The sequence below is a fragment of the Mycteria americana genome, chromosome 6 (assembly GCF_035582795.1).
Source record: "Mycteria americana isolate JAX WOST 10 ecotype Jacksonville Zoo and Gardens chromosome 6, USCA_MyAme_1.0, whole genome shotgun sequence".
Taxonomy (NCBI): domain Eukaryota; kingdom Metazoa; phylum Chordata; class Aves; order Ciconiiformes; family Ciconiidae; genus Mycteria; species Mycteria americana.
Window position 1 is genome coordinate 54,273,071 of NC_134370.1, and position 22,635 is coordinate 54,295,705.

At 37.3% G+C, this 22,635-nt stretch overlaps 1 long non-coding RNA gene across 1 annotated transcript in view; it reads left to right on the forward strand.

Annotated features, from left to right (window-relative positions):
* Window positions 1-2,919: 2,919 nt before the first annotated feature.
* The window catches only part of LOC142411003 (uncharacterized), a 92,822-nt gene continuing 73,106 nt past the window's right edge, over window positions 2,920-22,635 (forward strand). Inside the window, exon 1 of the long non-coding RNA XR_012776080.1 lies at window positions 2,920-3,015. This is a non-coding gene — a long non-coding RNA (uncharacterized LOC142411003). The remainder of the gene's footprint in view (window positions 3,016-22,635) is intronic.

Here is a 22,635-nt window from a genome sequence, read left to right on the forward strand (position 1 = left end):
CAATGTGGTAAGGTCTCTCATTTAAGTTATGTTGTCTTTCCTATAGAAAAAAATCTTTACTACAGTTCACAGAGTTCCTAATAATAAAAGTAGCAGTACATGGACTGTGATGCTACTGAAAGAGGGTTCAAGTTACTCTTTGAAAAGGAAAAGCCACCTCAGTGGCAGTTGACTCTGTATGTCTCAGCTTCAGAGTAATTTTTAAGCTCCTAAAGAAAAACAAACCTCAAGCTATTCCTGATGTCATATGATCTTATTACTATATTGTTAAAGTTTCTAATTTTTTTTTACCTTCACTTCTTTCTCGTATTTATTGAATTTAATTCTGTGCAATCAGTCTGTCTTTCAGTATGAATCATGTCAGTTATCTGTTCCTGTAGAATTATCATGATATCATTTATCAATCTTTCTGCAGGGCTTCCCAGGCGCTTGCTGCAGTGTTATGTAAGCTGTTTATATGATCAAAATTGGCTTCTGATAACAGTTCACCTATCTTCTTCCCTGTATTCTCCCACCCTCCCCCAAACAGATGCAAATTACAACTACTACTTTGTAGGATGAACCAGCTGAGTAAAAGCATGAATAAGCTACTTGTCTCTATGCAGCACATCTCCACTAATGTGCAGAATGGTTTCACTGCAGAGGTAACCCAGAGTTTCAACCCCCAGATTCCTTTCCTTCCACACACATACAGCCTTTTATACCAATTTTATACTTTTATACTTAGAATGTAGTTTTGCAGCAGGGGCTGGCTCAATGCTGTTCTGGTGAGTGTTAATGTTCTTCAAGGTCACTCATACTGTTAGCTTCCTAAGGTACTAGCAATAGACTGTGCAGGTACAGTATTGAACAACACAAGTCTCCTTTGTAGTCTCATTAACATAGATATGGGACTTACTTAAAACTACCTAATGTTTGCACAAAGTGCCATTCACCTTGAAATACAGGTATGAACTTGAAGTTATTTTTTCTATTCATGACATTGTCAATATTGCTGGGTGAAGTAAGGCATTAACATAATTGTTTTAAAAGATTTTGTAAAACAGATTTGGAATCTTGTCCATGCCTTTACTTTACATAGGTTTCCTCTCAAAAGATGTGATCTATCTGTTGTTGAAATCAATCGAAGATCTCCTTTTGACAGGAATTATGCCAATTATGCTGATGCTTTCATTAATTTTTCAGTCTAAAGCAGCTTCTTTGTGTCTTAGTTGTAGTGGAAAAAAATTAATTTTATTTCAACAACAGTGGCTTTCTAGTTCATGCAAGTTGGGCAGTCTGGCCAAGCTATGCTAAGAGCGCTTGCTTGCTTGTTTACAGATTGTCTGGTTTGCTGTGAATGTTCAGCAGTTTGCACTACTCAGCCCATGGTTATGGCCTGAGCACTCCGTTATGTTTATTTATTTAAAAAAGGAAATAGAGTTCTGAGGACTTGGGATATCCTTTGTGTAATAAAATATACTGAGCTGAGTTCCCTAGAATGTGTGATTAATAGGTTGCATTAGGTTGGGGGGAAGTTGAATCTTTTGCTTCTCACATATGTTAGCCCAATTAATTATAATAGTTTTTGCATTTAAAAATTTGCTTCAACACTTAAAACAAAAAACAGAAAATGAAGGAGAAGGAAAGTTTCTGAATTATTACTAGATGGAAAAAGGTAGACTAAGTGATTAAATATCCTTAAAACTATAGTCTGCACCATGAATATTGTGCAATTTGTAGAGAAAACCCATTGTATCTCCGCTGTCATAAATTTCAATGTTGATATAATAATACTTGCACACGAATGCCCTCTTTCTGATTTCAGTTGTATGATTTAAAATCTGTCTGCTTAGTTGTGTTCTGTTGTCCAGTTGAACACTGTAATGTGCTATAAAAGTCAGCATTTAAAATTAGTCTTCCGCCTTGAGCATGTAAAGCAAATACACTTGAACCCCTGGTGTAAAGTAACATCAGTGTTGTCAGGGATTATTTCATTAAAGTCTAACTCACAAGGAGAAACCTTGAAATACCTTCCTGGATCATCTATTGTCATTTTCTTGACTTAGAATGAGCTCTACAAACCCCATGATCTTATGTTCTCGATACTAAAGTCTTTCAAAATGTATATTTATTACATGCAGCATAATTTTAATAGTCTGTTATTACTAACTTGTTTTAAAGTTTGTAACATCAGTGCTTAAATTATATTTCATAGCTGAGAAAGAATGAAGGGTTTTTGAGATGTGGTACACTGGCTGCTGTTTTAATAAAATACAAAAATTAAAAAAAAAAAATTAAGATGCAAATTCAAATGTCCATATTCCTCTTAGCTGTGACAATCAAGAACCAGCTCATTCCATTGTGTCAAATACGTCTATTTGAAATGCATTGTCCATTCTTGTTGTGCTTACATGGATCCCCAGTCTTGAAATATCTTTCCTGGGAACACTTACTGTCCATAAATAACCAAAGTCACACTGTAAGTATAATATTTGTTAGCCTATAGCTGTGTAAATGATATATGAATATACTAGTCGTTTCCATTCAAATAGAGAATTGATTACTTTTAATACTAAAGAACATCCAATGCGTACTATTAAGGTTTTCTTTGAAAATATTAATGTAACTAAACTGCAGAAAAAGCTGTTTGAATACTCCAGAAGCCAACAGTTATTTCAGAAGAATACAGTTATTCTAACATTACGCAGATTTAAAAAACAACAACAATCATTTTTAATGTAGGTCTTGTGTGGGATTATTGACAAAACCAGTTGTTTTTACTTTAAAAATATGCAAATTTAAAGAGCCTCTGACTGAAATACCTTTAACTCCAGAGCCAGATGCTGCATGCAGAGAAAACTTCAGCAGTTTGAAATTTGGCACATATAGATCTAACCTTGAACTGTTTTATTAATGTTGTTCCAGGTCACCTGAGCTCATGAGAACACGACCTCTTCTCAGGATGTATCATTGCATAGTAACGTGGACCAATTCCTAGGGAACATAAGAATCTATGTCTCAGCAAAGATAGAGGTAGGTGTAAGGTTTTTCCTTTTTTTTTTAATTTCCTCCATGCCCCTCTCCCCCCCAGTAATTTGGGAAGGTATATTTAATAGCCTGTAGCTGCAGATGTATGATTTTTCTTATGCATGTTCTGGTGTCTAACTATTGCTGTTTTCATTTACCATCACAACAGTCTTGTCAGTTCAACTTCTTAATTAAGTTGAAATGAGTATGACTAATTTATTCTGATTGATAGTCTGATACTTGATTATCAAGTTGTGAGCTGGGTATTGTATGGACTGGGTGCTAGTCAGTATGATCAAGAGCATTGGTATTTACCCACTAGTGGTAGTGGATTACCAATGAATATGAAGAAGTAATATTTACTTACACTTTAATTTCTATGGTTTTGATTTTCAAAACAAGGATCTGAATTTTCAGTAGAACACAACACAGAATATATGTTATGAAGACTTAGGTGTGCGAGTACAAGGGCAAGCGTTGTTTTTGGATAAATCAATAAATGCCTGATTAATTTGAACAGTAGGAACATGGCAATATTGACTCTGCATAGAGTGTAAGAAAAAGTTTGGCCATTACATCTTTTCCATGATGATGTACTGTGTTGCTCAGAATGCTGTGAGATGAGTAATATTTCAGAAGTAGCTTGCTTTGGACTCCTAGATGGACCAAGTACCCTGAGCATTATTTTGGGTTAGGGTGAGTACTGTATTTTAATATCCAGCTTGCATCGTGATTACCGGTAGCTTTTTCTGGACATCTTCATGCTATTCATGTTTTAAATAACAAGCACAGACAAAACCTTTAACCATTTGCTCTCTCAAGTACAATTTAAGACTAGTTGTTATGATTTAACTTTCTAAAAATCTGTTAATCAAGGTCTGTTTTAAAGTAACCTTGACTTTGTATTTCTTTTTTATAACCTCAAATGCTTTACAACTTTAGTAAAAACAGTAGCAGCAGGAGCAAACAGCGTTGTCTACAGACTTACGAGTGAGTTACACCCACTGAATTTGAGTTTCACTTCCCACCCTTTCACGTACTAGTATCCAGGGAGCCTTTAAAGTTAATGATAGGTGGCAGCTATGGCCCTAATGCAATTTTGGCCCTCACTGCAATTTTGCGTCCCAAAACATGTAGAAAGTTTTAGGATTGTATGAGAATTAAATTATTTCTGTTTCACTCTTCAATGATGACAACGTGGTATAAATTGTAAAAGGAGCATAAATTACTTCTTTCCTTGACAAGACATACTGTATGTATACTATGGAGTATAATATTTGTTGGGTCATGCCTTTTCTCACGCCATAAAGTTAATCCTTTCTCATTGGAATTTTCCATATATCCACAGTATGTCACATTTCCCTGCTGAATAATTATACACTTTTTGTGTAAACTATAGCTATAATATTTAATGGATTATTACGAAAGATATCTTATATCTAAATACCAGCTTTCTCTTGTGAATTATCTGTTTGTTGGGGATTGTAGGTGGGGAAGACTTGTCCAGCTTTCAGGAGAGTATTTGAAAGATTGAGGAGAGGGCTAGTCATTGGTACTCTTCCTGATACTGAATGCCATCTTGGGTTGAGAGCGTCCATCCAGAGTTCGAGTGATGTGTTGTTCTTCTTCGATGAAGTGTATCAGTATATAGGTTCCCATTAATCTGTGGACAGGGCTTTTTGGAAATCAGATATTTTTCCTCTGCAACTGAAACACAGGCCACTTTTTAAATGGCCAAATATTAGTTTGTCTAATAATGAGATTCATGCTGCTTTTACTGGAACCAGTGGCAAAACTTCAGTGCGCAAGGCGGGAGCTACATCTCATTGGCTTCAGTGGACTCAAAGTTAATATGCTTTGCCTCAAATGTACTGCTGCAAATCTTAAAAAATCCACCACTTTTGGTGATACGAAAGCATACAGATAATGTGGAAAGTGTGAACATAATGCACATGCTCTGCATAAATCCCTGGTTTCATTTTCTCATAGACTTAATATGCATAGAGAGAGTTTGAAGATTTTCTGTTTATTTCATCACCTGTCCATACACGAGTACATTCTAGTTGAACAGATGCTTTAGAGAGATTGCAGTCCTGAGGTGAAGGCCTCAAGTGACAGAAAAAAATACCATTTTTCTTGATGCAGTTTCCCAATCGTTAGTTAAATATATTTAAATTAACTCCATTCTAGCTTATTTTTCTTCTCATTGCAGTCACAGAATCACAGAATCACAGAATCACAGAATTATATAGGTTGGAAAAGACCTTTAAGATCATCGAGTCCAACCGTAAACCTAACGCTACCAAGACCACCACTACACCATGTCCCTAAGCACCTCATCCAAACATCTTTTAAATACTTCCAGGGATGGTGACGCAACCACTTCCCTGGGCAGCCTGTTCCAATGCTTGATCACCCTTTCAGGGAAGTAAAATTTCCTAATATCCAGTCTAAACCTCCCCTGGTGCACCTTGAGGCCATTTCCTCTTGTCCTATCACTTGTTACCTGGGAGAAGAGACCGACCCCCACCTCTCTACAGCCTCCTTTCAGGTAGTTGTAGAGAGCGATAAGGTCTCCCCTCAGCCTCCTTTTCTCCAGGCTAAACAACCCCAGTTCCCTCAGCTGCTCCTCATAAGACTTCTGCTCTAGACCCTTCACCAGCTTCGTTGCCCTTCTCTGGACTCGCTCCAGCACCTCCATGTCTCTCTTGTAGTGAGGGGCCCAAAACTGAACACAGTATTCGAGGTGCGGCCTCACCAGTGCTGAGTACAGGGGCACGATCACTTCCCTAGTCCTGCTGGCCACGCTATTTTTGATACAAGCCAGGATGCCATTGGCTTTCTTGGCCGCTTGGGCACACTGCTGGCTCATATTCAGGTGGCTGTCAACCAACACCCCCAGGTCCTTCTCTGCTGGGCAGCTTTCCAGCCACTCTTCCCCAAGCCTGTAGCGTTGCATGGGGTTGTTGTGGCCCAAGTGCAGGACCTTGCACTTGGCCTTGTTGAACCTCATGCAACTGGCCCCAGCCCATCGATCCAGCCTGTCCAGGTCCCTCTGCAGAGCCTTCTTCCCCTCCAGCAGATCAACACTCCCACCCAACTTGGTGTCATCTGCAAACTTACTGAGGGTGCACTCGATCCCTTCGTCCAGATCATTGATAAAGATATTAAACAGAACTGGCCCCAACACAGAGCCCTGGGGAACACCGCTTGTGACCGGCCGCCAACTGGAGTAAACTCCATTCACCACCACTCTTTGGGCCCGGACATCCAGCCAGTTCTTTACCCAGCGAAGAGTACACCCGTCCAAGCCATGAGCAGCCAGTTTCTCCAGGAGAATGCTGTGGGAAACAGCATTTTAGTTTTAGGCATAACAACATTTAGGCGTAACAGTCTTTTTAGTCTTCTCCATATCAAGTAAGATCCAGCCACAATCTGGCTTTAATTTTTCAGTCAAAATACAATCTCTTAATTCTTAGTTAAATCCAAAACACTTAAACATATTTGCAACATTTGATCACAGGGGTGTTCTTTAAATTTGTTTTCTAAAGTAGCTAACTGAAGAAGTTATATATGACTTATTCAGGTGTAGTTTCAGTTCATAATCTGTTAGATTTTGCTCTCTCCTAACACTTAATTCACAGAAAGTGTCAGATGCATGGGATGTGAGTTTAAAACAGAAAAGAAAAGCCCATCAAACAAAAATATTTTGCCATGCTTGCTTGTATGCCACTGTCTTAAAGTGATAGGTAGTGACAATAAGGGTTATATCGTGTGATTCAAACTAGCACCATATGGTTAATGTAGCTCAGTGCCTCATGATGCAATGAAATCATGGCAATTTGATGCAATTAAAAATGACAAGTAGAAAATAAAAAGTCTTTTTTTATGTTACAGTGCCCAATTCCAAAATTAAATGCTAATCTAATATTCTGCTCTGTATAAGATGTTTTTATTCTATTTGTGTGATCAGAAAGTTCTGCTTTCATATGCATCTGGTTTTCAGCAAGGTCTTGCTTTTGGTTGTTTTCGGGATGACCTGATTAGAGTATAGCAAGACAGCTGATTTGCTCCAAAGCCAAAGTAGTGTAGTTAAAATATAGTTAGCTATAAAATGTGCTGGAGTCCAGAAGTGACCCAAAGACTTTCTCCCAAAATTTAATTTGGCAACAATATATCCATCCCCTACACATCAGTAGAGCTGTGTTCTCTTGCTGTGACCTTCAGGAGATCAAGGCAACATAACACATACTATATGCCTTCCCAGTTTTGTCTTTTTTTTGAATCTAGCAGTTCCTATGTTGGGAACTGCCTAATGCAGTTCTGATAGTTCTTATCAAGTGTGTGCTGAGTAGCTATAGCTATGGAAGCCTACACAACTGTATGGGCTGTGCAAAGCCTGTGTAAAAGCCTGAACAAAATGGTAAGATCTTTTCTGTGCTTGTAAGTGTAGCAGAAAATCAGTTGAAAGGGGAGGATGGAGGATTATGTAAGGAGCTGGGGGACTAGTATATACTGATTTGCAGGGTGATGATTAATCATGTTGCAAATATTAGAGTCGATTCCTTTTTTTCTTGTGATAAAATTCTTACTTATTAGGGATTATTGTCTGTATAAGTACTGTGGCATATGCATCTTAATATACTGATTAATCTTCTGTACAATTCGCAAAAAGACTTATGTTCAGGTTATCCCTGAAATGGTCTTTTGAATATGTAATTAGAAAGTAATGTACTTATGAATAATGTTTCAAAGAGTCAGCAGCTGACCTGTTGTCCTTGGATGCGTTCTCTCCAGTTGATTCAATTGCCTGTCAGCATGTCATTATACTTACCGACTTTTTCACTCAAGGTTTTCTGTGCCCTGTACATTGGAAGACATCTATACATACTTTATTTCAAAAAAAATTTTGAGAAGTGGGTTTGATACAGAATGATCATTTTGATTATATAAAGATTTCATGCTCAACCAGCTATAGGTTTAGTAGACTAGTAATTCTTCAGACATGAAGCCTCTTCTGTTTTAGGTACAAATAATGTATATGAAATAATTTTGAATACAGTGATCTGTTCCTGGCAGATCATACTTAATGTCTCTACAGCTATGAATTAACTGAATTAGTGCCAACAAAAAAGCATTTGCAAGCAAAGGTTTGAATTTTGATCGTAGCATTAAAGCACCTTCTAGCCAGACCTGCCTTAACAGAGGAAGCAGAATTTGCAAGATACGTGGAAGCAGGCAGAGGAAGAACAGGTTTTGAAATAGATGCCACTCTGACAGCATTTCAGATATTTTACTTCATATTAAGACTAATGATGAAGAATCAGGGAAATCATGCTATGTGCATCTGCCAGCCATTTTCTTCTACTTCAAGAACTGCACAACCAGAGAGCCCTATTCTTCCTGGCACTGTGGCTGAGAAGGAAGACAGCTTTGGACAGTTCTGTGCTAAATCTGCTTGTCCCAGGCTTTGTTTCAAAGTGTGGGGTTTCTTGTTCAAGAAAAGTATACCCGTCAAACCAGAAGCCTTAGGAAAGGCATTTTAGCCTTTTTGTTTTCATGTGGGAAAGAACCCTATTTATAGCAACAGTTCAAAACATTTAGTACACTTGCCAATTAATAGAACTACTTAGTCATCTCTCAGTTATCTAAGGTAATGGGAGATAAGAATGGGAGAGAAATTCAGTGTAGTACAAATTGTATGTAAATTAGGCTTCTAAGAGTATATTCAGTAAGATCATTTTTGAAAAGCCTGTAAGCAGTTTTCTGTAGAGAGTAGGTGGGGGCTGCTTTAAACAGCAAAAAGCAGAACAGAGCCTGATGCAAGTGGCTTCCCTAGTGTGACTGGGAGCAGGGAGAGAAGGAGCGCAAAGGAAGGACCAGCTTCATGCCCTTTACTAATACTGAACTGTGCATCGCTGAGAATGGACTGTAGATCCAACTACAGCATCAGACAGGCAAAGGTAGTGACAAATTTAAGTATCACTGAAGCACTAAATCAAGCATAGAAGGGGATTAATGCAAGTGAAAAAGTGAAGAGAGCTTCCTAATCATAAAGCTGTTGTTGTAATTACCACAACAGAATCAGAATCTGTGTCAGTTATGTGCCATTATGTCTGCTCCACTGCTGTTCTGACTATAACACGCGCCAAAGGCATGCTTCTGTCTTTTAAGTGGTTTATAGGAAAGGTTAGAAAGCTCAAAACTGCACACTGAATTTTTTTCTCCCCCCCCGCCCCCCTCCCCCTTCTGTCACTAAGGAACAAACTCTACATACTCCCCATCTGAGACTTTTATAAGTAGGATCACATATTTTCTTCCTCAAGTATGCAAAAAAATCCATTAACTGTTCACTAAAATATATTGAGAAAGTCCAGAGGTGCAGGAGAGAGCCATCTGTTTCATCATTGGGGGATTTAGTCACTGTCAGGATGTGCGTGAAAGGCCACATTTTGTCTTCACACACAATGTCTCCTCACTGGAATCGAGGGACAATATAAATGAGATGAGGCAGTGGTTTCACTTAAAATGTCCAGTACTGAGCATACAGTTAAAAATATTTGAATAAACAAGTGATTTAGCTGTGCTGGGAATCACTGACATTGATAATTATCCCTTTCAGTTATATCCTTTGTAATAACTAGTGTTACATGTTTGTTGACAGATTAGACGGTATCTTCCTATTTAACTTAGTGTGCTACATGATCTTGAAAATACTCAAATATAAACATCATGTGCTTTCTCACTCAGAAGTGTATCTATGGAGTAATTACAGACTACATGCTTCTTCCCTGCACTTACAAAGAGTCATTTCCTGCTTTCTTTTTTCCAAGAAATATCCCTTTCAATATATATGAGGTGAATTCCACTTTTTAAAGTGATTTAAACTTTCTGATTGTGAGAGGGACTAAAGCATTATGTTTTGTCATCCCAGTTGCTTCTATTAAGCATCCTTCAAGCTGAAGCAGCATGTGACAATAGATCATGGTGTCACCACAAGCTGCTGCAAATTTTATAAACAAAATACTTCGGGTGCCCCATAAGCATGCAACCTAATGCACAGGCATATACCATTTTCTGAATAACAAATAAGAAAGGGAAATAATTATCCCCTAGTGTTCCAAATAAGTCAAAGTGTGTTTTTAATGTACTTACTTGCTCTAAGGATAATACTACTCATGGTTAGGTCTTACAACAGTGTATTTTGCATCACTGTGTTGGTGATTTACAGACTACAGCAGCAATCTCTCAGTATGTATCAGTACCATTTACAGATGAACCAGTATTACATAGCTGTGTATCATTGTCTACCTACCAGAAGTTTTTCTAGTGGTAAAGGTCTAGTATTACAATTTTAGTGATGTGTATCTGTCAGTGACTGGGAAAGCAATGTACATGACCTTAGGCAACAAACAGGTTTTGACAGGCTCATATTTAAGCAGTCGAGTAGCCTGACAGGCCTGGTACCCAAACATAGAGCATAACTCTGCTTTTAATGAGATCAAAGAGCAAGAAGTAATAAGCTGAAGGGCTTACATTTTAGGTCACTGCACAATTAATGTCCACCATTCATGGTCACTGAGCAAGGAGAAATAAGTATTTAAAGCGAATTGAAATGGTACTTGTGTCATTGTGTCATGTGAAAATGTGTGTTTTGGAAAAGTTGTTCAATTTGCAAACAGGCATGTAATTGGAGTTACAAGTTAATTAAAAATGTTAGGATTTTTAGTGATTGTGTGACAGCTGAAAGCAATAGTGCTCTTGGGGGGTGAACCAACAACAAAACAAACCACCAACAACAAAAACTCCAAAACCCCACAATGTAACTCTAGCACATTGGTGCCTCTGTTTATTTTCTCAAATTTAAAAACATCTGTGTTGTATAAACTTATAGCAACCAGCAAAGGTGATGTTGCATTGTTTTTTCCACTTAGGATTTCATGAAAATAAGAACACTTTAAATTTTAAACCAAAAAGGTTTCTGGGTGTTTATGAATCATGTCAGACAATGTATAAGGGGGAAAAAACACTCCTAAGTTTTTTTTCCACCAATTGAAAGGATTCATACTTAGGCCCATTTTCAGGTGATTGAAAGCTTTTAGTTTTAGAAATACTTGTGATTTTCAGAAGTGGAGAAAGCGTTAAAATAAAGGAGGTAAGAAGAATTCTGGATATACTAATCTCATAGATTTAAATATTTCTGACATCATGGAGTTTTCATTTATTTAGCCTTTTCATGAAAATAGAGACTTCAAAACATAAACTTGGACATTTCATAAACACGCTTAATCAAAACCGGCAAGCATGTTTCAGGCATTTGATTCAGGCTAATATATATAGAAAATTAACTATTGTGTTAAACCATAAAATTTTTGACATGATATTGTAGTTGTAGTTGACCAATGTTATGCATCACTTTAGTGTCAAAAGCACAGGAACTTTAAAAATATTCCATCTACCAATTTCCAGAATTTTCGTCTATCTCTTCCAAACAGAATTGTAGGATATATTGCCTACAAGGCTAAATCCAGCTCCAGCTATATCACTCTTTTCTTTTTCCTTCTTTTTTCTTTCTTTTTTCTCTTTTTTTTTTTTAAAATCTATTCTATTAACTGGTAGGCTAGATTCTGACTTAATTGCCACAGATACAGATCTGAGTTAATTCAGTTTAGTGTTTTTAGGTTTTCATTGGTGATTCCAGTCTGAATCTGCCCCATATTTAATCTCTCTATGGTAGCTTATAAAAAGGGATTCCTTTGTCTTTAATTAAAATAAATATACAATTATTTACAGCTTAACAAAAAAAACCCAATACCGATTTCAATATTTTTTCTGTCGCTCCCTTGTACAGGTTGTTTGGAGTTAGAAAAAAAAAAAAAAAGTGGATCTTTTAGGGGAGAGAATAAGTAGTTGCCCATTGCCACTTTGAAAGTCCCATAGGAGAAAAAGCTCTTTTATTGCTGAATGTCTACCCTGTTAGTGACATATAAGCTGCTCAGCAGTGCTTTGTCAAGGGTGTCCCAGGTGTCATTTGTGTTAAAAGCTGCAGAGAACTGAACACATTGGAGTTTGGCATGTGGCCTCTGCTCACTGACAACTGTCGTCTGTTCATGATGCCACAGAAACATTCCTATGATGATCTTGCAGTCTGTGGAGATCCTTCATTTAAGATGAATGTGTTGCAAAGGAACTTGGGATCCCAATAATAAATTGGTAGTAAAATCTTTTAATTAGAAAAATGCATTCTTTATTAAGTTATAAAAACAGTGTTTGAATTTCTGTGAGAGAGTTAAGGAATGAGAACTCTGAATTAGTTAAAAATGCGATTGTGGTATTTCTACCCTGCAAGGCTCCATAGCTTTTCATTTTTAATACTTCTCAGATAACAAGTGAAATAGAATAGTGAATGTTCCTGATGATGAATAGTAATTATTCTATAATTATTCATTTCATTTATAATTTGCATTTGTATATCTTCAATTAAAATGCAGTATACTGCAATTAGGCTATATTCAGCTGGTAATATAATCTAATACACACAAGGAAATGCAAATTTAAGGCTTAGTCTGTATCTAAATGTTATCAGGACTCCTTGAGGGTAATGTCCTTTGCATCCAGCTACCCTGGATGTACTTTGCACTCTGTGTATGCTCAGTAACTTGTAGGGACCGCATTTTTTCTTCTGTATATTAAAAAAAATCATGTCATTCTGTTCATGTCAAGGGATTTATAGTTCTGATAAGTAAAGGAGATCGATATCGGGCCCTTCATTTGCAGTCAGCAGTATTTTGCCTGCTAACAATGCCTGAGAGCCTGAAGAAAGGGCAGTTTTATTTTCGGTATTTTGAAGCAATCTATTTGAGTATGGTTGCAAACATTTATATGAAATGTCATGTGTGTTAGTCTGCAACCCATGAGGAAAAGCAGGTGGGTGAGTAAATAGCTTAATTTTTGCTGGCCGGGAATTGAAATATATCCAGACTATATGTCTGCTTTACTAGAGAGCAAAAAAAGCAGTTTTGTGACATGGTTTTATCATCAGTGGTCCAGTGAGTTTGAGTGGCTTTTTGAAGAGGCACTATGCCATTAAACTCAAAGAAGCAGCCATTTATTTTATTTCTCCCAGCCAAAAAAAAGTATTGGAAAGAAAAAGATTATGCTCTCTGGATATAATGTATAGACTCTTCATCTTCTGAGAGCCTATAACTTTTTTTCTTGAGAGCATTGCTTTTCTCTGTTACTCTGTTTGGGAGAGAAACTTTCTTTTGTGAAAGATCACCCTCATTCATCACCACTGAGGTTAACCTCTCTCTGTTAAGCTTTAGATTTAATATGCAGACTTGATCTGAGCACAAGCAAAATAATCTCCTTTGCATTAGTCACTTGCATTTATTCTGTGGCTGATGGAACACTGATTATTTCTCTAAAACTGTTTATTTTGGTATCTGGTCAAGGATCAAGGTCATTCACAATGTAGCAAGCCTTAAAGGAAGCATATGCATCTTATCATGTTATCATGCAGCTTAAAAGGTTGGTTACTTCTTATAGTAGTTGTCTTTCGAATGAGAATGTACTGAATGATCTCTCTGTGAGCCTTTCAGACAATTAGACATCACCAGAGCTCTGACTGAAATCAGTAGTAACTGGAGACAGTTAGTGTGGCAAGAGCTGTGGTATTTGAGTTGTAAGAAAGAAAATTAAGTTTGTTCTATAGTTATAATAGTGTTGTAACTGGATATCAGGACTGTGCCTGTATGCATACTCAGTGCATGCAAGTCATTAATTGGTTATCCAGGGGATGCAGGAACTCCCTGGTTCATCATCTGCATAGAGGAGATAATGGAGTAGTTTGCATCTGCGTGATTGACAGGACTTCCAGCCACCTTCACAGTGAGGTATTTGACCGATGGCTTCAGGATCTTTCCAGGTGGGAATTTTGGTCGGTTCTCAAGTTCCCCCTGCCAGCTCCTGCTGTGTCTAGTCCAATTTGTATGCTTAAATTATTGCTCTGGGTGGAGTGTCCCAGAGACTTCCTGCTGCATAAGGGGTCAAATTGAATATAGGTAAGACACTTGTATATAGTCTATAGAAACTGTGTGAAAAAGGTCATATATAGTTAAAATAAAAGCAATGGATTATGCATGTGCTGGACTGGTTATGTAGGATCATGGGCCTGCTGGATTGTGAGATTTGAGCAGAAGAATGATCTGAGTCTCTCACAATCCAGATGAAGATGATGCTGCAAGGATGCTGGCAACAGAGACTCCCATCTCCTTCCAGACAGACACTGGTCATCCTGGTAGAGACAATTGATTCCCCATATGAGTGTTACCTGATACCTAGGTCCTAAAGAATTAAGTTTTTCTTTTTAACGAACAGTGTCCATGGGCGTCAGTGCAACAGTAAGCACCATTGAAAATCAGCATCCTTTTTTTTCATGGCTAAATAAAATGGTAAGAATGCTCTATTTTCTCTGTTTCATTTCATTCACAACTTTTTCATAAATTCGCTTCTGAGTGCAGTGTTTGTCCCCACTTCTGTCTCTCCCAGGTACTTGCCACCCATTAGATCTGTCAGCTCAGCTGCTTAAATGAACCCCGTCTGACCTGCTTTAGTTAAAAACAAATGGCTGAAATAGAAGATCAGAGGGAGCTTTAGCAATGCATCAGCTTTTTCATAGTAGTGATCAGTTAGTGTTTATTAGATTAATAATTAACGTGACCATACTCTTGCAAATATGCATTTTTATTGCTAATTCCATTTTGGTAGTAATTGAAGGAGATTTATGTTTTGTCCCGGTAAACAAACAAGACTCTTCATTTGCCAGTCTTATTTTGCAAAGTCTGCAATTTCCTTTGTTGACTGTTCATTCCAAAAAAGAAATAGCTTGAAACAATTATTAAAAGAGCTTGAAAAAATTTTTTAAAGCTTGCTTTAATTTATAGCTTCTGTTACTTCTATGATGCAGTCAATATCTCATCGCTTGTTGCTTTCTTTGACTTACTTTGTTCCTAGCTCCCAATAAATGAGGCTTTGAGTGATGATGATGATGATGGAATCATCACCACTTTTGCAATGAAAGACTTCTGCTAGCTTGCTTTTCTTTTTTTTTTTTTTTTTACCAGCTTCGGCCTGGCAGCACTTTTAGATGCTTCAGAGTATGTTAATTACTTAGATGTTATTACTACCATAGTGTTTCCTTAAACTTTTTTTTTTTTGCACTACAAGACCTTGTACAAGACACGATGACCCTCTTTTGGTTGCCTGAAATGGTATTTTTTTTCCCACTGAGCTGTAAAACCTGTTTCCAGCTTTCACTTAACAGCTTTGGCTTATGTTATTCATAGCTTAAATGGTAGTAATTATTCAAGCATAAAACAAGTATACATCCCCTGTGATAGTTTAATATGTTTTTTCCACTGTACAGTACTTCCTGTTGAGTTATGGATAATTATAACCTATTTATATAACCATATTTAACTGCATATAACCATGTTTATATAACCCTTATAACCATGTTCTGCAGAAGCTGAAACGGAACATACATTGCAGGTGTGTGTTTTATGGTTATGCATCCAGAGTAATAGCAGAGAATAGGAATAAATGTGAGTGACTGGGAGCTTTTTGCAGCAAATATCTATAGAGTGTTTGGAAGCTTATTTTACTCAGTGAAACTCCCTAGAAAAAGTGAATGATACCATAAGTGAAAGTGTTGCTAAATCATGTAGGGTGCTCATGTCTTACAATTGAAGGAAATTGTCTCCAGAGCTTTTCTTCCTGCTTTTGCTCAGGTGGAGAAGGAAATAAACCAGTGACAGACCTTCTATAAGGATCAAGATGGAGTAGGCACAGATGACATGAGTAGGGTGACCAGATATCCCAATTTAATGAGGATAGTCCTGGAGTGAGAGCCACTATTTTATGCCAGACTTTTATTTGGGATGTAGCAATTTAATTTGTTTTTCCCCTTTTCAAACCTTAGTGCCACGTAGCCCCACCTTCCAAAAGTCACTTCTGGAATCTGTTTGTGCGCTGTAATCCTGAGCCATCAGCACAGTTCCCAACATCTCACCAAGGCAGATTAAGGTCCTGTGGCATAGCTCATGTAGCGTGCTGATGGTGAGACTGTTGGTGATAAAAATCTTTGTTTTCATAAGTTCCACACTCAAAGACTGCATAATTTTAAACCACAGTGGAATTCCTGCAACTGAACTAGTGGAGTGGAACAAAGCTGTACCACCTGCAGCATCATTTCTAGATAGTGGCTGTTGTGCCAACAAAAATATGTGGAGATGTGGATCTTGTCATACGCTTCAGCAGCAACAGGCATTTTTTACAGCCACTAAATGCTGTGTCTTTTGTTGTTGTGAATCTTGTCTCTGTGGTAACCATCCAGAGCAAAACCCAGTGTATGCTTCTAGCTTGCATTGGTTTCCAAGCCAGGTAGGCTTGAGTTGAGTTTGTTTCCAAACCAAATACAAGAGGTGCACAAAGCAATACTGAACAGCTGTAACTCCAAAAGGGAAATTTGCCTGATTTTGTATGTATATAGCATATGGCTATTAGGAAGAATAAGGCAAAAATATGTGACCTTTTGCCTCTGTGTATATTAGGAGAGAATCAACTGTAGGACCACTGGAACATTAACAACAAAAATGCTGTTTTTTCACCCAGGCACTTTGTCTGGTCAGTTGTGTGATATGCCTTACCTAGGCACAGAGTTTAGAAGGTGGTTGTCTTGTGTTGAAATTGAAAGATTTGAATATAAACAAAAGGATTGAATTAGAATAAATACATTGTAATCTTTTTTTCTCTAGACATAATTAATACTAATGCTGCTAGTAATGTTGCTGATGTTTTCAGAGTTGCAAATGATTAACTAGGGCAGATGAAGACTATTTGGCGCATCCTGGTTTTACTATAAACTTACAGAATATTGGGAGACACTGATAATTGGTGTAGTAGGAAAAGAAATATTTCTTTTCACTTTTTTTGTGTTCCCCTAATGCACATGTGTAACATAATGATGAAATGTTCTGTGTGTGCCTGTTTGTGCTGGTTGCTTACGAAGAACAGCAGCTTGAGGGGCTTATCAATATGAATATACCTCTGCAAGTCTGCAGTTTCTTTCATGAAATGAATGCTTACAATAAGAGGCTTGGATACAAGCTTCAAAAGAAATGTATTTAAATGCAGACAGACAAAAAAGGACAGTTAAAGGTAATGTCCAATGTATGTATGTGTATATATTATTTTATATATATATATAGGATATATATATGTACATGCGTGCTTAAATATATATACTCACATATACATGTGGACATACAAATTTGGTTTTTGCGGTCAAAGTGTAAAGTTTAAAGCTCCAGAGTATGTTTCTTAAAAAGCTAATGGAATTCTCCTAGGTTTTCAGGAGAAATTTATAAATGATGCTCATGTATGCATCAATATCAGCCAAAGATTTAGCTCGTAGTCTTCAACAGCAATAATTGCAAAACACTTCAATGATATTGTAAAACTGCCATTCAGCAGTGCTGACCATATCACGGGGTTTCTTTGTGCTTAATTGTTTAGGAGGAATTAATTTTCTTTTAATCTTCATCTCTGTCTCCACAGGTAGGTGCTCTCTGGAAAAAGTAGTGTGGGGTTTTCTGTTTGTTTGTTTTAACTCTGTTGCTTGCTGTGCTTTGGGAAAAGAGTTCCTGAACTTTGTCTTGGGCTCTGAGGTAGCCCATCATAGCTGGTAAGTTTCTTGAAAGTATTAGCCAAGAATTCTTTTCTGCCACTTGCTTGGAGGTGGTGCAGAGGCAGGATAGCCACTTGTAGAACTAATTGTCTTTGTGTTATGTATAGTTACTGCAGTCAAACAGTATACTTCAGTAACCAAGTGCATTATTTTGACAGGTCTCTGCCAACTATTTGCAAGCAGTTTAACGTAAAGAAGCTACGGTACTGTTCAAAGTTATAGCAATGATTATTTTAACTTGACCAAAGGGAAAAAAAATTTAAAGCTTCGTTCTTTATTTGCCTGTTCAGATAGCTGTGAATGAAGCAGACGTTTTTCACAAAATGTCCCTGCAAAGATATCGTTAGATCAATTGTTTGATTCAAAAAGTAGAGAGAATATTTATAAGAGGGAAGAAAAGAAACAAAATCCTTTTTTTAACGTTTTACAGCAGTGGGGAACAAAAGCATTAATGTTTCAACTGTGAATTAATGACCAATTAAGAGGTACTGCAGTTGTGTTAAAATCATGTGACGCTGCTCATGTTTCTGGCATATTGCTAGTTCATTGTTTTGATGCTTTCTTGTTCCCTAAAGAAAGGAGTTAATATTAGGGATGAATTATGCTGCACTGTGTGTGCCTTTGTCATTCATCTCTAAAATTGTGGCCTGTTATTTTGGCTCTCAAAATAGAGGGGAAAAATTTGGTATAAGTAACTTAAAGATAATTGCTAGGGAAAGGACTACATCCATGTCTATACGAATATTTGTATCCATTTCCAGTCAGATTTAATATCCTTATGGTCTAAATCAATAGCTGTATTCACTTGATGGATAGTTCCATCAGTGCACGGTGTCCTTGTCCCCAGGTGTAGGCAGTCTATGGCTGGAGGAGTGCGTAGATGTGGTAATAGACTGAGGATGTTTTACTGGTCTGTGTTGTGAAGCTGGTCTCCATAGCATCCTATAGAAACAGTGGAGAGAAACTCCCCCAAGAGACATTTCTAAGTAGCTTGTTGAGTCAGTCCCCTGTATTGAGCTTTCCCTGGAGAAGCTCAACCTTCCATTGCAACTTCTGAGTAACTGCGCTAGGTGGTGAACAATATCCCTGAATATGTGTCTATGGACTCATCCATTCCATACAAAAGAAGACACCCTGATTAGATACTTCCACAGAGAAGGATGTTAGGAAGATTTCTCCATTGAGAGGAGGTGCAGACTTCATTTATAATGAAGTTAAATCCAGATGAGAGAGAGATTGTAACTGAAATTAAAAATAATAAAATATTTCAGTGTTAGGAGTGTGAGTTTATGCAAATATGATCTTTATACCTGCTTTAAGTACAGCGTACAAGCAGAACACGTTTGAGAGGCTGCAAACAGTAGGAGTCAGCTGATTTGGTTTAAATGCACATCCCTCCTGCTGTGATAATTAGCAAAAAGATGACAGAGAATTAAGCATGAGGGGGTTGTTTCTTAAACATTACCTTTTGGATGAAGCATAAATAATGAAGCAAAATATGTCCATAATTAATATTCTGTCATTCTTACAGTTCATTGAGGATTAGATCAAACTGCAGGAGCATCAGACTATTAAGTAGCTTGTTCTGCTCTTTAAGGAGCTGATATCAGATTTCTGATCACACTTCTTGTTTTTGAGGCCGTAATGCAGACCTATTTAGAAATGCGTAAGTAGTGAAGAATTCAGCTTCATGTAGTATTGGGAGTTAATTAAAAACTATCTGCTGTTCACAAACAGCCAATTTTAGAATTATCTGGCAGAAATTCAGATTAGATGCTTGCTTTCCAGAGTAATAGTGAAGAATATGTCTTCTCTGTTGGCATTTTGAAATATCATTATGGGAGTCAAATTGTATATTAAATGGTAGATGGGTGGACTCATTCTGTAATGGTGAAAATTGATCTGAACTGTAATTTTTTCAGAAAAAATGAACTAGCTTTATGAATTTGGAGAATGGTAAATAAATGCTCTTTGAAGTCCTATCACTCATTGCATGGGAATGCTGTAGGTACAGACTAAATATATATAACGTAAGTATATAAAGACCTAAAAGACTTTTTATGTAGTAGTAATTGCTAAATTTTAACTTATTTAGGAGCAAATTTTGGAAATTGTCAAGCATTTGTGAACTTATTAACTTTCTAGTGTATAAAATTCTTAGTAAATCGTTAAAAAGATGTGAACACACCCACATATTTTCATGGATACATTTTCAATTTATGAGTGGGTCCTTTTGCATGAATTCTATCACTGAACTCTAGAGGTTCAGGCACTATCTGCAGCTTGCTTTGGCCACACTCATTACTTGGTGAAACCTGCATGTTGCCTCCTGGTTCCTATTAGCATTCTCCTTTGGATTCAAAGACCCATTGATTTGATTCTCCAAAGCCATACCTGTTCACTAAAAAACTGGGTAGAATATGGGAAAAAATCTGTTCCAAACCAGTACAATTTGTAAACGAACTCAGTGACAGCTTTTGAAAGAAGGACTTGTCAGGACTGTGCTTGAGCTTTAGATAGGCCATGGTTTTGTCATTCTGTCTACTTATCATAATTGGACAGGGGATTTAAATAAAATGCATGTTAATTTGTGAATGGTAACCCTCAAAAAAGTGGTTGTGAGAGTTTTATGCCTGCCTTTAGACATCACGTGAAGGGAAGAATGTGGGGATACCTGATCTCCTGAAAGTAACAAGTTAGGAGGACAGCGTGCTGGAGGCCTCAGGGGATTGGTTGATTGTTTTTTCTAATCTAAAAGTAGGATTATTCCCTTAGTATCTAATTCCTGAATCTGGGATCAAGCAAAGAGCCTCACTAGAACAGGAAACCTGTATGTTCTTATACTAGGGCTTCTGCTGCCTCAGCAGCCTCTATGGTGTGCAACTGCCATTTGCAGGCAAGAATTAGCAAACATGGATTTCATAATACAGCATTAAAACAGAAGTTTGAACTATTTTTCTGGATTTAGTAGTGCACAAACTAGGCAAAATTCTGATTAGGACAAATGATAACCTCCCACTTCATTCAAGGCCACAAAATAATTTAACTGTAAGAGTATCGAGTTGATTCTTGCAAGCTCAGTTCCCAAACTCATCAACCAAAATCCAGTCTCACTATACTTGTATACTTAATTTTGAGGATTTTCACTTCCTAGTAACTTAATTTTGTTGATGATTAATCTGAGGCCATCAAGGGTGTTACTCAGAAATTGATGGTACATAGATACTCATCACAGGGGAGGAACTTCAATTTACATGGTTTAAATCAAATCAGAATCAAAGTGATTTATTGTCTTATTAATGACACATAATTAGTCAACAGTCAGGGAACTGTAAATTCAGAATCAAAATGGTTTCTACCAAACCCCTAAACACAAGTGTGCTTTGAAAAGTTGCTTATTAAAATGAGATATCCAAATTCTATTGCACCTCATTAAACACCAGAACAAATTTCCAGTGTTTGAAGCAGAATTATTTAGAGTAAGAGAAGCTGTTAGAGCTAATACAAAGTCCTCTCTGCCTTTCACACCCTCCCAGGCAGCGGTGACCCTGCAATCAGAAGTCAGTCAACACTGCTATTGCTAGTATGTTCATTCTGTCCTTATAACCATGTGGTATGCTAGTCAAGAAAGAATCGGTCCTTTCTGTAGCCTAGTTACCTGAGGGGAGAGGATCCTGTTTGATCTCCAGCACAGAGAAAAGATGATACAGAGACTTAAGAGGCTATACAAGCAGCAACTTTAATTATCCTTTCTAGCTTCAAAATACAGCATTTGGGAATTGATACATTAATTCTGAGGAAAAAAAAATGTGGCACTACAGTGTATCAGGGACAACGTAGCTGAGAAGTTGTGTTTTATATTAAAGTAATCTGGTAAACAAGTTTAAGTTCCTTGATAATGATATGGGACCCCATGCTGATCAAAGTGGAATAGTCTGGTCATTTATTACAGCAGCGGCCTGTGTTGCTTTGTATAATGTTTAATATTTGGTGAGTTCAGGTCATTAAAAGAAGATGATGACTTTGGATCCATATCTCCAGATTAATTTGTAGTAAGCAGGATGCTGTCTTGGAGAGCTTAGCTGCTTGAAATCTGTTGTAAGTGAAGAACCTTTAAAGTGAATTTCTCTTCATTTGCAGTTTTGTAGATCGTGGTTTGCAGTTCTGATACTAAATTTTATCAAACTGAATTGAATCCTTTCTAACATGATGTCAAATTCTGCTTAATTTTTATCTTGCGTAGGGTGAGGTGGTTGCTTTTTCAATAGTAAACCGAATGAAAGATCAAAGAGAGCTCTGTGAATCAAGTGTTCCAAGTATTGATATTGTGCATTAACCCATCCATTTCTGGATACTTTGCTTAGGTAAATGCAAGAAATGTGCGTTCTAGAGAAGAAATGGAGATTTTTCATTTCCTAGTATTCCTTAAAATAACGTTTGCGTCTGTTAGAGTTACTGAACCAGAGGCAGAATGGATTGAATGCCAGCTCACTCAGATGGCTTAACTGGCATATTAGAAAGAAACATGCCTTCAAAGCCCAGTTAAAGGCATGCAACTTTTAGTGTTGTATTCTTCCTGATTTTAGTTACTTGCATGATGGTACCACCTAGTGACGCTGGCTGTGACTGGTTCACATTCAACATGGTGTCTGGGTAAGCTAATACTAGAACACACCACTTGTACTGCAGTATATATGGTATAATCAGGGAAGACAGAGGCTGGAAACACCTTGGAGTTGCAGTGATGCATCCAAAACCACTTAGCAAGCCACTGGCAGCACTGGAGAACAAGTTTAAGAGGTCTGTTTCCTGCTTGAGTGCCATATGTATTTTTTTAATCATGGTTAGTGTTTATTTTGAGCTTCTTTTGGGATGTG